At 49.4% G+C, this 14,014-nt stretch overlaps 1 protein-coding gene across 1 annotated transcript in view; it reads left to right on the top strand.

Moving 5' to 3' along the window:
* LOC147692374 (cytochrome P450 2G1-like) overlaps positions 1 to 14,014 on the top strand; it is a 643,102-nt gene that overhangs the window by 338,261 nt on the left and 290,827 nt on the right. The window lies entirely within an intron of this gene.

Raw genomic sequence — 14,014 nt, 5'->3', positions numbered from 1 at the left:
ATTAACAAAAAAATATATATATTTTTGATACATGAATTGAAAAATACAATTTTATTAAAAGATTCTCGTGACATATGTAATTATAGTGCCTTTCCTGTGCTGAGGGGCGCATAAAAGCTGTCTTGGGTTCTCGCTCCTCCCGCTGCACGGGACGCCCGTTCTTCACGCCCCTTGTTGCTGCCGGACAGGGGACACCCGGGACTGCATCCGCCATATTCCTTTGTGCCAGTAGGCGCCAGCATTGCCTTTCCTGCTCCGGGGGGGGGGCATATAAAAGCTGTTTCGGGCTCTTGCTGTGCGGGACGCCCATTCTTCACACCCCTTGCTGCTGCCTGATGCCAGGGACCACCGGGGACTGCATCCCTCATATTCCTTTGCACCAGGAGGCACCAGCGTTGCCCTTCCTGCAACAGGGGTCTCATAAAAGTTGTCTTGGGCTCCTGCTGCATGGGACGGCGGTTCTTTTTTTTTTTTTTTTTTTTACTTTTTTTTTTATTGAAGTCTTGGATGCACCACAACACAGAAATATACTAACATATGCCGAATGAGTTCGGAACCAGACGTATTCGATAGAGAATATAAATAAAAATACATTCCGTAACATTCCCAATATTAGTTAAACAAAATACGATTCCCAGATTTTCTCAAATTTCCGAACCACCCCAATTCTTTGAGCATAACTTTGTTCACATTTTCTAACTCTCTCCATTTTATGGCGCCATTCTTGTACCGTAGGGCAATAGTGTGAACGCCAGTTCTGAAGTAATAATGATCTAGCCACAGCCGTAGCTATATACAATAGTTTGACTAGTTGCCCAGTTAACATCAGCTCTAAATCAAAGCCAAACAAAATCAATTTAACATTCTGTGAAATCATAATTTTCTGTTGATTTTGAAGAAATGCAAAGATATCCTCCCAAAAGGATGCTATTTTGGGACAGAAAGCAATAACATGAGACCAATTGGCGGGATTATAATTCAAACACCGGAAGCAGTTAGATGAGCTATTGCGATACATTTTAGATACAATCGCCGGGGTATAATACAGGAGCCACTTACTAAAAAACAGCATTCTGCGCCAATTAGCGCCTCTTAGTACGGAGAAGTTCAGTCTATTAATTTTCTGCCACGCAGTAGAAGTTAATGCTAAATTTTCCTGCCCTTGCCATTTATGAACTGCTTTAAGATAAAGATCCGGGGCCTTATTCTGTGTTAAAGAGCGTTTCCACTCCCCTGGTTTCTTCTCATGTATAGAAATAAACAGTTCACTAAATAGCTGGACAGGAGGAGAAAGAAGTGTAGGATCCAGTTGACGCAATACACTGTAAATCAGTTTATATGAGCCCAACATTAAAAAGTTGCCTTGGACCAGAGGAGCCATATCTGAAAGGGTAATCCAGGCTCCGTCTTTCATAAAGTTTTGTAACATTGTAAACCCTGTCCTATGCCAATTTTCTACTATTTCCAAACGTATATCCGTCCCTAAAAAAGAAAATGCGCTATATAAAGAGGAAGTTAGATTAAGAAAAGGGAGGGAATATCTTTTAAGCATTGCAGAACGCTTCTTAAAAAACCAGTTTAAGACCTTGTAACGAACCAGTTTGGGTGATTTAAATATTTGAAGAGGAGAGGGAATCTGGGTCTCTCGGCTAATTAAATTTAAAAAAAAGTTGATAAAGAGTTTCTGGTTACTGTCTTTAAATCTCGCTAGGAATTGGGCTAAATACGCATTGTAATAATCTTTCAGATTTGGAAGAGCAAGCCCTCCTTGCTCCTTATCCTCATATAATGTATTTAAAGCTATTTGTGGGGTCTTTTTGGCCCAAATAAAAGATGAGAACAAAGATTCTGTTTTAGCGAAAAACGATCCGGGTAAAAAGCAGGAAATGGTTGCGAACAGAAAATTAAATAAAGGAAGAACTGACATTTTAATTAGTGCTACCCGTCCTAAAATAGATAATGGTAGAGGGTTCCATCTTTCCAACATTGAACGTACTCTATGAAGAAGGGGCACAAAATTTAGCCTGTAAAGGTCTGAGACAGAAGAAGAGAAAAGAACCCCTAAATATCTTTTCGGTTTATTATTAATACAAAGTCTTAGATCAGGATGGAGTTCAGGATCGGAACCACCACAAACCAGGATTTCAGTTTTTTTTTTATTGATACGATATCCGCCAAAAGCTTCAAACTCTTCAAATATTTGCAGAGCATAAGTTTGGCATTGCAATTCAGGTTTAATTAACAAAATTATATCGTCTGCGTATAATTTAATTTTAGGCATCAAGGTAATAGGGGGAAGAATATAAGCAGATTTCCTAATTGCAGTTGCTAAGGGTTCAATAAAAAATGCAAATAAAACGGGAGAGAGCGGGCATCCTTGTCTGGTACCGCGTTTAACCGGCACCAGGCCCACTGACTCTGCATTAATAATAATATTGGCTTGAGCCTTTGAGTCAAGGTTCTGAATCACATTTATAATAGCTACTGGAATCCCAAAGTGATCTAAAATAATAAAAAGTGTTTCCCAAACCACCAAATCAAAAGCTTTTTCAGCGTCAAATAGTAAAACTAACGCAGGAACCCGTCGTGTTTCAAAATAATCTAAAGCCTCAATTAAAAAGTGAGTGTTAGATAATAATTGTCGGCCGGCAATAAAGCCGTTTTGATCTGTATGAATCAAATCTGAAGAAAAGGAATTGAAACGAATAGATAATAATTTAGTGATGATTTTATAATCCGTGTTCAATAACGTAATAGGTCTATATGAATTTGGATCATTAGGCGGCTTGCCCTTTTTTAGAAAGCTAACTACGGTTCCTTCCCGGAATGAATCAGGGACTGAGCCACCATCCAACATAAAGTTTACTAACTGTACAAAGAGTTCAGCAAAGGAGCTGAAAAAAATCTTTAAAAATTCTGTTGGAGGGGGGGCGTGGCTAGCAGCCAAGCATGGCGGCCGCATAGTGTGAGAGCTCCCGAGGGCACTGCAGCCTTTCAAAATATCCGTCACATATATCCGCCGACTAGCGCGCCTGAAGCGGCTGCGTTCGAGTCCGGGACACAAGCGGTGTCGCCGGTCCGAGTTTCGAGAAAATCCGAGCACCGGAGCCTGAGCTGCATCGTGTGGCGAGTTGGGGCCTACAACCAGAGGTGAAGCACCGGCCTCGCGTAAAATCCGGACCCCGGCGGAAGTGCGGCGGAGCCGGCCGGAAAAGTGAACACGCCCCGGTGCACCTCGGAAGACCAGACCAAGCCTACAGCCACTGGCGGGGTCCTCCGGTGGAAATCGGGCTACCACGAACACCAAGCAGGACCTGAACAATACGAAGGTCAATGCAACACCGACCTGGGCCGCGCGGCACGGAGACGGCACCCTGCGACGACCCCCCCCCCCCCCCCAAAGAGGACATAGCTGGCGCAGCAACACTACAGGGGGCAGAGGCGATCGCCGCATAGGAGCGAGGGAGCAGTGGGCCCGCACGGTGGGCCAGAACAGAAGCCAGGTGGACGGTGCCCCGGGGGGACGGCGCAACACCGGACATATACGCGGGACCACAGGGGACGCCCCCCAGGCCCGCTACCAGCAGCGTCGACACAACAGAAGTACCCCAGCAGGCGACGGCCGGTCCAGTGCACGAGACACGGGGCAGTGTGGAACATCGAGGGGGGGAACACAGTGCCCGCTCCATCCCGGGAAAAGGCTACCGAGAGCAAAAACACGATACACGTCAGCGGCTCCTAGGCTCTCACACCAACACCCAGTGAGACCCACTGCTACCTGGCTGATTCCGACTATCAGAAACTTCAATCGACCCACGGGCAGCGGTCGCCTGGGGCGTTTCTCTGGCACTCGCAGGGCCCAGCACCATGGCGGGAAAAGGCCTTAGGAGCGGATCCACGCAAGCCAAACTGGACAAATTCGCTTATGGACACCAAGGGCAACAGCAAACTACAGGGCGACCCTCCACGGGCCATGCCCAGGAAGCAGAAAAGTCGCCGAAAATTACACTAGAGGACATCATGAAAACGCTCTCAGAAGTTAAAACCACAGTGGGCGCCATCTCCTCAGAAGTATCTCTGCTGCGAGCGGACTTTCACAAAATGGCGGAGAGGGTGTCGCAGGTGGAAGTGGTCACGAAATCGCTCGTAGAAGACACCTCAGAGCTCCAATTGGCCATGGAAAAGATGCAAAAAGTCACCAAACTCCTGCATGACAAGCTGGACGACCAGGAAGGGCGTTCACGCCGCAACAACGTCCGTATCCTTGGGCTTCCAGAGACGGAGGGGAAGGGGGCCATGGACCTCTATGTTGAAGACCTCATCAGGAACAAGCTCCAGCCCAAGGGCCTGTCGCACTTCTTTTCGGTGGAGAGGGCGCACAGAGTCCCGGGGGGCCCGCCCAAGACGGGGGCGGCTCCGAGACCGGTGCTAGCCCGGCTCTTCAACTTCAGGGACAGGGACGCAATATTGCAGGCGGCGAGGAATTCACCACCAGTGCGGATTCAAAATGTCACCTTGGCGTTCTTCCCGGACTACACGGCAGAGGTGGCCAGGCGACGCAAGTCCTTTACGGAGGTTAAGAAAGCACTGCGCGACAGAGAACTGCCGTATTCCATGATGTTCCCAGCTAAACTGCGGATAGTGGCCGAGGGGAAGACCTGGTTTTTTGACACGCCAGAGGTGGCTCAAGAATGGCTGGAGGGCTGGCGACCAGCGGGGCGACGGCAACGCTCACAGCAAGACCGGCAGCGACACCATGCCGACCAGACACCGTCCAGTCAGTCCTCCCACCGACCACACCAGGGAGGCGACACAGAAATTGAATCGGACCTTGAGAGAGATCCACTGGACTCTGGACAAGTGGCTCCGGTGTGACATTTAACTGCTTTATTTTTCAAGACTGTGTGGGCCGCGGGACCGTGGCTCGGACGTAGCTGAGTAGGGTGGGCACAGGCGGTGCCCGGAGGGGACTCACCAACCCTACGAGCAAGTAAGATGTATAGGGGGGGGCTGAAGCACTCTGCACAGTTGGGGAAGCGGGCGGGAGTTTGTCCGTGGAGCAGGGTAGCAGGGAGGGGGGAAGGGTTTGAAGTTTATTTGTTGAAATGTTTACTCTTGTTTGTAGTCATCGTTCACCACCTACACAGCAGTATCACCCTGACATTAGCACGTCTCCTACACAGCTCGACACTAGTCGACGCATGGGCTATGCCGCAGCACACGTTGTGTGCAAGACTCCTTCATCAGCCTAATGGCCAGGCCACCTAATCACACGCCCGCCGAAGGCCTCTCCACGGCCGGGAAGATTCCCCCACTGCGCATACTGACATGGAATGTCCGGGGCCTGGGTGACAAAATCAAGAGAGGCTTGGTCCTTCAAGCCATAAAGCGGCAAAACCCGGATGTGGTCCTCCTACAGGAAACCCACCTCACGGGATCCACCTGCAAAACCCTAGACAGACGTGGGTACACAATGGTAGTCCACGCCGACTTCACTACTGGCTCCAGGGGTACGGGCATACTGGTGAGAAGATCTTCCCCCCTTATGGTATCCAGCCACGTGGCAGACGACCAGGGTCGCTATGCCGCAATCCACGGCCAGTGGGAGGGCAGGGCCCTGAATGTGGTTTCAGTATATATTCCCCCAGCCCTACACTCGGTGGCCTTACCAGCACTAGGCAAATTCCTTCTTGGTCTCCCTGATGGCGACATGATTGTGGGGGGGGACTTTAACGCAGTCATGGATCCACTCAAGGACACTTACCCCACCAGGACAAGACCGCGAGGTGCCACACCTCTGTCAGACTTTGCAGAAGCCCTAGGCCTTGTGGACCTCGGGCGGGAACTACACACAGAGGCCACCCACTACACTTATTACTCAGCGGTACACAACAGCTTGTCTCGTATAGACTACTTCATGACACTGGGTTTGGGTATGGATATGGTGGAGAGGGTGGACACACTGCCCAGAGGGGTCTCGGATCACTCTCCAATCGTCTTATCGCTGACCACCGGAGGGAAACGGAATGCCCGACTATACCCAATCTACCCCAATTTCCTGAAAATCCCCAAGATTCGAAAGAAACTCAAACTGGCGACATCACTATATTTTACTGAGAACACGGGCACAGTAGAATCGCCCTCCATCCTATGGGAGGCGTATAAAACTGTCCTCAGGGGGGCAGCCATTGCGGCGATCACGGGACACAAACGGGACTCACGGAAGGAACTCACAGACCTGGAACTTGCACTAGATACGGCCAATAACGCTCATATGACAGACCCCTCCCCGACCGCGACACACACACTCATGCTCCGGCAACAACAATACCTAGCCCACCTCAAAACGACAGAGAAGGGATACATCGCGAACACTCGACATAGGATCTATGATGTGGGCGACAAAGCGGGACGTATGCTAGCGTGGCTAGACAAGAGAGGGAATGGAGTGAGGGGTATCCATAGGCTCAACATGGAGGATGGGCGGACACTGGTCCACCCGGAGGACATAGTAGGCGAACTAGCTAGACACTACCAGGAAATCTATACACCGGGACGAAGGGTCACACGACAGATGGCAATGGCAACACTCGCAGACATTACAATCCCCAGCATTACACAAGAAGATAGTGACACCCTAGAACTAGACCCGACGGGGGAGGAAATCCAGCTAGCGATCATGGCGTTACAGTCAGGTAAAGCACTGGGCCCTAATGGGATACCGGTAGAGTGGTATAAGTCCGTGGCTGAAGACCTCAGTGCCCCGTTGCTGGACATGTATTTGGAGAGCAGGGACAGACTAGAGCTGCCGCTAGATCAACGCACGGCAACGATTGTAGCAATACCCAAGCCCGGAAAACCGCTGACAGAATGCACCTCATACCGCCCGATATCATTACTAAACATCGAGGCCAAAATACTAGCTAAGCTTCTGGCCACCCGCTTGCTGCCCCATCTCAGTACTCTAATCCACTCTGACCAGTCGGGCTTCATGCCCCACCGGAGCACGGCGTTGAATCTTAGACGAGTCCACGGAGTGTTGGCCCGTGCACACCTCCTCACGGAACAGGCGGTAATCCTCTCTCTCGACGCCAAAATGGCGTTCGACTTAGTAGAATGGGAATACCTTTTCATGGTACTGGAACGCATGGGTTTTGGGCCAAAATACATACGGTGGATACGGCTGCTTTACACAAACCCCGTGGCACAAGTGGTGGCCAATGGCCACACGTCGCCAAGATTCCCACTGGGCAGGGGAACCAGACAAGGCTGCCCCCTGTCCCCCCTGCTCTTCGCGCTAGTACTTGAACCCTTGGCCATCCAGATTAGATCGACACCTCTATTCGCGGGCATCAAATGGGAGGAGGGGTGGGAGGACAAAGTCTCGCTATACGCGGACGATATGCTCATATACATGACCGCGCCCGAGACCGGCATCCCAGCCCTACTAGACCTCTGTGACACGCATGGGCGCACATCGGGTTACACACTCAACTGGTCGAAATCCACCATATACACTTTAAAAGGCCCAGAGCCAAGACTGCAGGGGAACTGTCCGATGCTTAAGACGTCAGCCTCTTTCAAGTACCTAGGTATTGTTATCGCGAGCGGGGAAGCAGACTTTTTCGTGAACAACCTGAAACCACCCATGGATCGCCTGCGAGCGGATGTCAGGCACTGGGCGGCCCTCCCCCTGACCCTACTGGGCAGGGCGGCATTGTACAAGATGATGGCCCTCCCAAGACTTCTTTACGTACTGGAGAATACTCCTCACCTGGTACCACAGCGTCACTTCCAACAGATTGTGGCGCTGGTCACGGTCCTGCTCTGGGGCACAGGCCCGGCGCGCATAGCATATGACAAGCTGGTAAAGAGCTGGTACGAAGGTGGCATAGCGCTCCCCAACATCCAGCTATATTACTGGGCGGCCCAACTCAAGATTATAAACTACTGGATCCACGCCCCGAAGGACGACCCGGCCTACCGGGCAGACTGGTCGCAACTTGGGACGGACTGTATGCTGTCCGTGCTGTACAACAAGGCGCAACTAAAGGACCTGATCGGTCCGACCAAGCACACGGCGGCGCTGTGGCACATGGCGCAGGCCCGTCTGGGATGGGCAGGCCGACTCACTAAAATGACGCCCCTGTGGGACACGAAAGCGTTGGGGAACCTGAGAGACTGTAAGGGGTTTGAGCGGTGGGACTCAATAGGCATCTCTACGATAGGAGACCTCTGGGACAATGACTCAGTATTACCATTTCCACACCTGCAACAGCAATACAACCTCGGACCCACAGAAACGTTTAGGTACGTCCAGATTAGACATGCATTACTACAGGCAATCCCTGCCGGCCCAACACTACCAGACTCCTCTCCTTTGGAAGATAGGCTACTAACCGATTACATGCTCCAAAGCGCCACATCCCTTACATACAAAAAGCTGATCAACAATCTCAAAGACCCGACACTAAAACTCAAAGGGAAATGGGAGGAGGAACTAGGTGAGACAGACGAATTTGAATGGAATGAGGCCCTGGCCTCTCCGAAGGAGGTGGGAATCTCTAGTAAGCTCAGACTGGTACAGCTTAAAATCTTACACCGTATCTATTACACCAGGACACTGCTGCACAAAATACAAAGAGCACCACACCCCTTCTGTTTACGAGGCTGCGGGGAGGAAGGGACACTGTTCCACACGCTATGGGAATGCCCACAAATACGCGAATTCTGGAGACAGGTGCTCCGCTCCATTTCCCAGGCCCTCAAACTCTCCATTCTACCCGAACCACGTAAATGCCTTCTAAACATCTGGGACCCAAATGACCTGGGTAGATACGAACTGATTTGGGCGTCACTGGCATTAACAGTAGCTAAACGGGATATAGCACAGAAATGGGGGGCGCCGGAAATGCCCACCGCCAGTAGATGGGCTAAAAACATGGACATCCTGATGGTGACAGAGAGAGCGGTTTATGTGCTTCGAGCGGCGCCCCGGAAATGGACCAAGGTATGGGCGGCATGGAACTTGTACAGAGGGGAACTTTGTGAGCCCTTGCCAGAGGGAGAGGGATCAGACTCCGAAGGAGAGGAGGAGTAACTGAACAGTTGCGGGGAGAAGGCCTCGGACATGTGGCACGGCTGAGTGGGCGGCAAGGCACTGGCCATTAATGCACTACGAATAACAGCACAGGATATTACGAACTGTGGGAGACGTCCAGGGGATACGATGACACATGGTTGGGGGGGTATGTTGGGTAATTTGTTCTTAAAAGTTACTTGGAAGGGGATGTAGCCATCTCTGAAGTTGAGGGAGGGGTTAACAAGGGAACGCACTTTACGACCGAATGTCATATATTGAAAGCTTAGGAGGGACCCATGATACAGCAGAAACCATGTCTTAATTACGAGAATGTAGCCAGAAAGCTAATGCACAGATAAGTTGTACGAAATGCAAGATTACCAATTGATTGTATGCAATTGTTTAACCACTATTCCTCCCTAACAATAAAGTTTAAAAAAAAAAAAAAATTCTGTTGGAAGCCCATCAGGCCCACATGCCTTACCTATTGGTAGATCTTGCACAACCCGCTCTACTTCTTCTCTTGTAAATGGATTAACCATAGTAAATTGTTCTAAAGGAGAAAGAACAGGCAGGGAAATTTTATCCAGATAATTTAATAACTTTTGCCGATCTATAGTGGATTGAGTATTATAGATCTTCCTATAGTGTGCAACCATTATCTCTCCGATTTCTACAGGAACAGATGTATCTATTAGAGTACCCGGAGACTTTAAGGAATGAATGAGATTAGAAGCGGCTTGCTCTCTGGCCTGCCACGCCAGGAATTTGCCGGTAAAATTACTCTCCTCGTATATCTTTTGCGAACTCTTAAAAAATATATCTTCACTAAGGGTATAGAAATGTTGACAAAGTTCTCTTTTTGCCTTGTTTAATTGTTCCTGAATAATACTAGCTGAGTTTTGTTGCCTAAGAACAGTCAAGGCCTGAATTTTTTGCTGCAGAGATTTATTCTTATTTTTGGCTGCTAAAGAGTCTGCAGCGTCTCTCCCAATCACTAACCCCCGAATATAGGCCTTAAGAGAATCCCACACGCAGTTAAGAGGAGCAGGTCCCATATTACGAATGATGAACTCCGAGATCTCATTTTTAATACATTTTTAAAAATGGGACGCCCGTTCTTCATGCTCTTTGTTGCTACCGGATGCCAGGGCCACTCGGAGCTGCATCCCTCATATTCCTATGCGCCAGGAGGCACCAGCGTTACCTTTCCTGCACCGGGGTTGCATAAAGCTAGCTTGTACACCCGCTGCGCGGAACGCCCATTCCTCACGGCCATTCTTCATGCCCCTTGTTGCTTCCGGAGACAGGGGCCACTGGGGACTGCATCCCCAATATTCGTTTGTGCCAGGAGGTGCCAGCATTGCCTTTCCTGCATTATGGGGCATATAAAAGCTGTCTTGGGCTCCTGCTGCATGAGACGTGCCCAGGCAAAGCCCGGATCAAGGGCAGGCCCATCTGCACCTGTCAGCACCAGGAAGAGGCAGGGCAGTGTCACTCCCGTTGGTTTTCCAACGTGGAACAGTGACTGCATCAACTTGTTTATGCGCACCAGGTTCTGTGCTTTGTAGCAGTTTTCTTCTTTACATAAATTGGGACACCAGTTTGTGTTATACTCATTCTACTCGTCCAAGAGAGCCATTGCTCTAGTGCCTGTTGCTGGCCTAGTGATATAGACTAGCGAAAGGTGACAGATGGGGTTCCTAGGGCACCAAAGGGGAAAAAATGCCTACTAGGAAGGTGGATGGGGAGGGTTTAATTAGATGAAGTGTAAAAGGCCTACCTAGGTGATTAGATAAGTGCATGGGCACTGGTGAAGTGATTACAGAACTGCATAGATCCCCACACCGTAATTGAAAGAGAACAGAGCTATTCTCTAGGTGATTAAGCCACTGTATAGATAAAACATGAATGATTGCATAATTGCAGAAGTAATGTCTGGCATCTTGTTCCTGTTGCAATGACCAGTCGTCCGTTACTTGTGGTATCTATTCTCCAGCATATTATTGAAAGCATGATGAGGTTTCTCAGTCCACTTGTACCTTCTGTTAAGCGTAGGTTTGTCTCCAAATCGTTGCCCAAAATAAATATAATAATCAGGACAACACAGGTATGATGAAGTCAACGTAGGTTTATTGAAGATTAGGTAAAGCAGGTAAGAAGATTTCTGAAAGCTCCATAAATAGTGCCTCGACAGTCCCACCGGGAGCAGCCTGCTAGCTGCTCAGCCACATCCATTCAACTGTCACTCTGCTCCTGTCACCCAAGCATTCCACACATAGCCCACATACCAAACATTCCACTCAGAACACTCACACAGGCTGAGCAGCTAGGAGCAAGTTAACATAAGAGATGAATAGAAAAGGGAGAATACTACAGAGACCTCATGTGTGTGCCTCTGCCCTCTCCCTTCTGACCTCCTCGGTTTTTTGTATTGCCAAAGCTACGGCCCCCTACACTCCTCAAGCTCAGCTTGGTGTTCCTCACCCTGCCCCTCCTGCCTTCGGTTAATTTTTCATCTGTTTGCTCCTCTCCCTTCCTTCCTACTGTCCTTAGTCAGCTTGATGCACCTGCTGATGCCAGCCTGTTCTACATGGTAACTTTGCTGCCTCTGCCTCCATTCTCCTCCCCTCTGTGATCTATTGTGAATCTTGTCGTGCCAGGCTGCTATCCTTGGCTTGCTGTCTCTGACCATGCCCTTCTCTCTTCTGGCCTCTGTTCTTCATATGTGTGCTCTAGCTCCCTCCCTCCTTTCCTCACTAGTCTTTTCTGCTGCCACATTCCCACCGACTGTCACTCCCTGGTCAGCCTCCTGTCCCTACTTTTCCTCTGCCCATTATCGCTTGCCTTCAAGGGAATTTTTCACGTTTTAAGGTGACAGGTTTGACAAAGTGATACAACAATGAAGAAATAATATATGTGCGTTTCTAGTCTGAAAATTGAAATTCAGTATTGCAATGTATTAATTCATTAACAAGATATAAACAAAATTATTTTTGATACATGAATTGAAAAATATAATTTTATTAAAAGATTCTCGTGACATGTAATTATAGTGCTATAAGGAATGCATTTTAAATGCCATTCTGTATCAGTTGCAGCATTTAGGCAATAGATTGCGATATTATAGCTATAGTAACCATGCTGCATTAGGTAGATAGTGGTTTGCTATTCCTAGCACACTGATCAGAGCTTGCAGTAAGATCAATCAATTATAGATGTTCCCTCTATAATATTGAAAAAAAACGTAGTTGCAGATTCCTAGCCTCAAGATAGATATGTCTCTTTCATAACCTTTCTAAGCTGAGTTTTTCTCTGGTGGTGGTAGAGGTGTATAAGCTGAACAGACTTATCATTTCTGATCCTCAAAACTGACATATTTTGTATGTGCTAAACAGCAATGTATTAGCCTTATTTCTGCATACAACGTCTTTTACAGGGCTAGATATTATTCCAGCAGTGAAGTTCGGTATGTTTGCTGTGAAGAGTTAAATAACAATGTAGTGTTATGAAACATATGTAATCATTATGAAGTTTGACAGTGTGCTTTTTAGTATTTACAATAGTATTGTAACTATATATAAATGACAATGTCCTTCAATATTTCTGCCATTATGACTATTTTAAAATGTGGAAAATAATGTACAGAAGAAATTGAATTATATACAGTTTTTTTCTGATTGGGGACGCCCGTTGTTCAAGCCCCTTGTTGCTGCCAGATGCCAGGGGCCACCGGGGACTGCACCCCCCATATTTCTTTGTACCAGGAGGTGCAACCGTTGCCTTTCCTGCACCGGGAGATGCATAAAAGCTGTCTCGGGTTCCTGCTGCACGGGACACGCGTTCTTCATGTGCCGTGTTGCTGCCGTATGCCAGGGGCCATTGGGGATTGCATCCCCCATATTCCTTTGCGCTAGGAGGCACCAGCGTTGCCTTTCCTGCGCCGAGGGGCGCATAAAAGCTGTCCTTGCTCCCGCTGCTCCCGCTGCTCCCGCTCACAGGACCCCCGTTCTTCATGCCCCTTGTTGCTGCCGGACAGGGGACACCCGGGACTGTATCCGCCATATTCCTTAGTGCTGGTAGGCTCCAGCATTTCCTTTCCTGCTCCGGGGGGGCACATAAAAGCTGTCTCGGGCTTCCGCTGCACGGGACGCCCATTCTTCATGCCCCTTGTTGCTGCCGGATGCCAGGGGCCACTGGGGACTGCATCCCTCATATTCCTTTGCACCAGGAGACACCAGCGTTGCCTTTCCTGCACCAGGAGTCGCATAAAGGTTGTCTTGGTCTCCCGCTGCATGGGACGCCCTTTCTTCATGCTCCATGTTGCTGATGGACGCAAGGGGCCACCGCGGACTGCATCCCCCATATTCCATTCTGCCAGGAGGTGCGAGTGTTGCCTTTCCTGCGCCGTGGGTGCATAAAAGTTATCTCGGGCTCCCCCTGCATGGGACACCCGTTCTCCATACTCCTTGTTGCTACCGGATGCCAGGGCCACTGGGAACTGCATTTCCCCTATTCCTTTGCGCCAGGAGGCACCAGCTTTGCCTTTACTGCGCCGGGGTTGCATAAAAGCTGACTTGTACATCCGCTGCACGGAACGCCCGTCCTTCACACCCCTTGTTGCTGCCGGAGACAGGGGCCACTGGCGACTGCATCCCCAATATTTGTTTGCGCCATGAGGTGCCAGCGTTGCCTTGCCTGCGTTGTGGGGTATATAAAAGCTGTCTTGGGTTCCTCCTGCATGAGACGCATGCGGGCGTGCCTGGGCTGTGCCAAGGCAAAGCCCGGGCCAAGGGCGGGCCCGTCTGCACCCGTCAGCGCTAGAAAGAGGCAGGGCACGGCCACTCCTGTTGGTTTTCCAACGTGGAACAGTGACTGCATCAACTTGATTATGCACACCAGGTTCTGTGCTTTGTAGCAGTTTTCTCCTTT

The sequence above is a fragment of the Lissotriton vulgaris genome, chromosome 9, assembly GCF_964263255.1.
Source record: "Lissotriton vulgaris chromosome 9, aLisVul1.2, whole genome shotgun sequence".
NCBI classification, from domain to species: domain Eukaryota; kingdom Metazoa; phylum Chordata; class Amphibia; order Caudata; family Salamandridae; genus Lissotriton; species Lissotriton vulgaris.
Note: the sequence above shows the minus strand (reverse complement) of the source record. Positions and strands in the feature narration are given on the sequence as shown.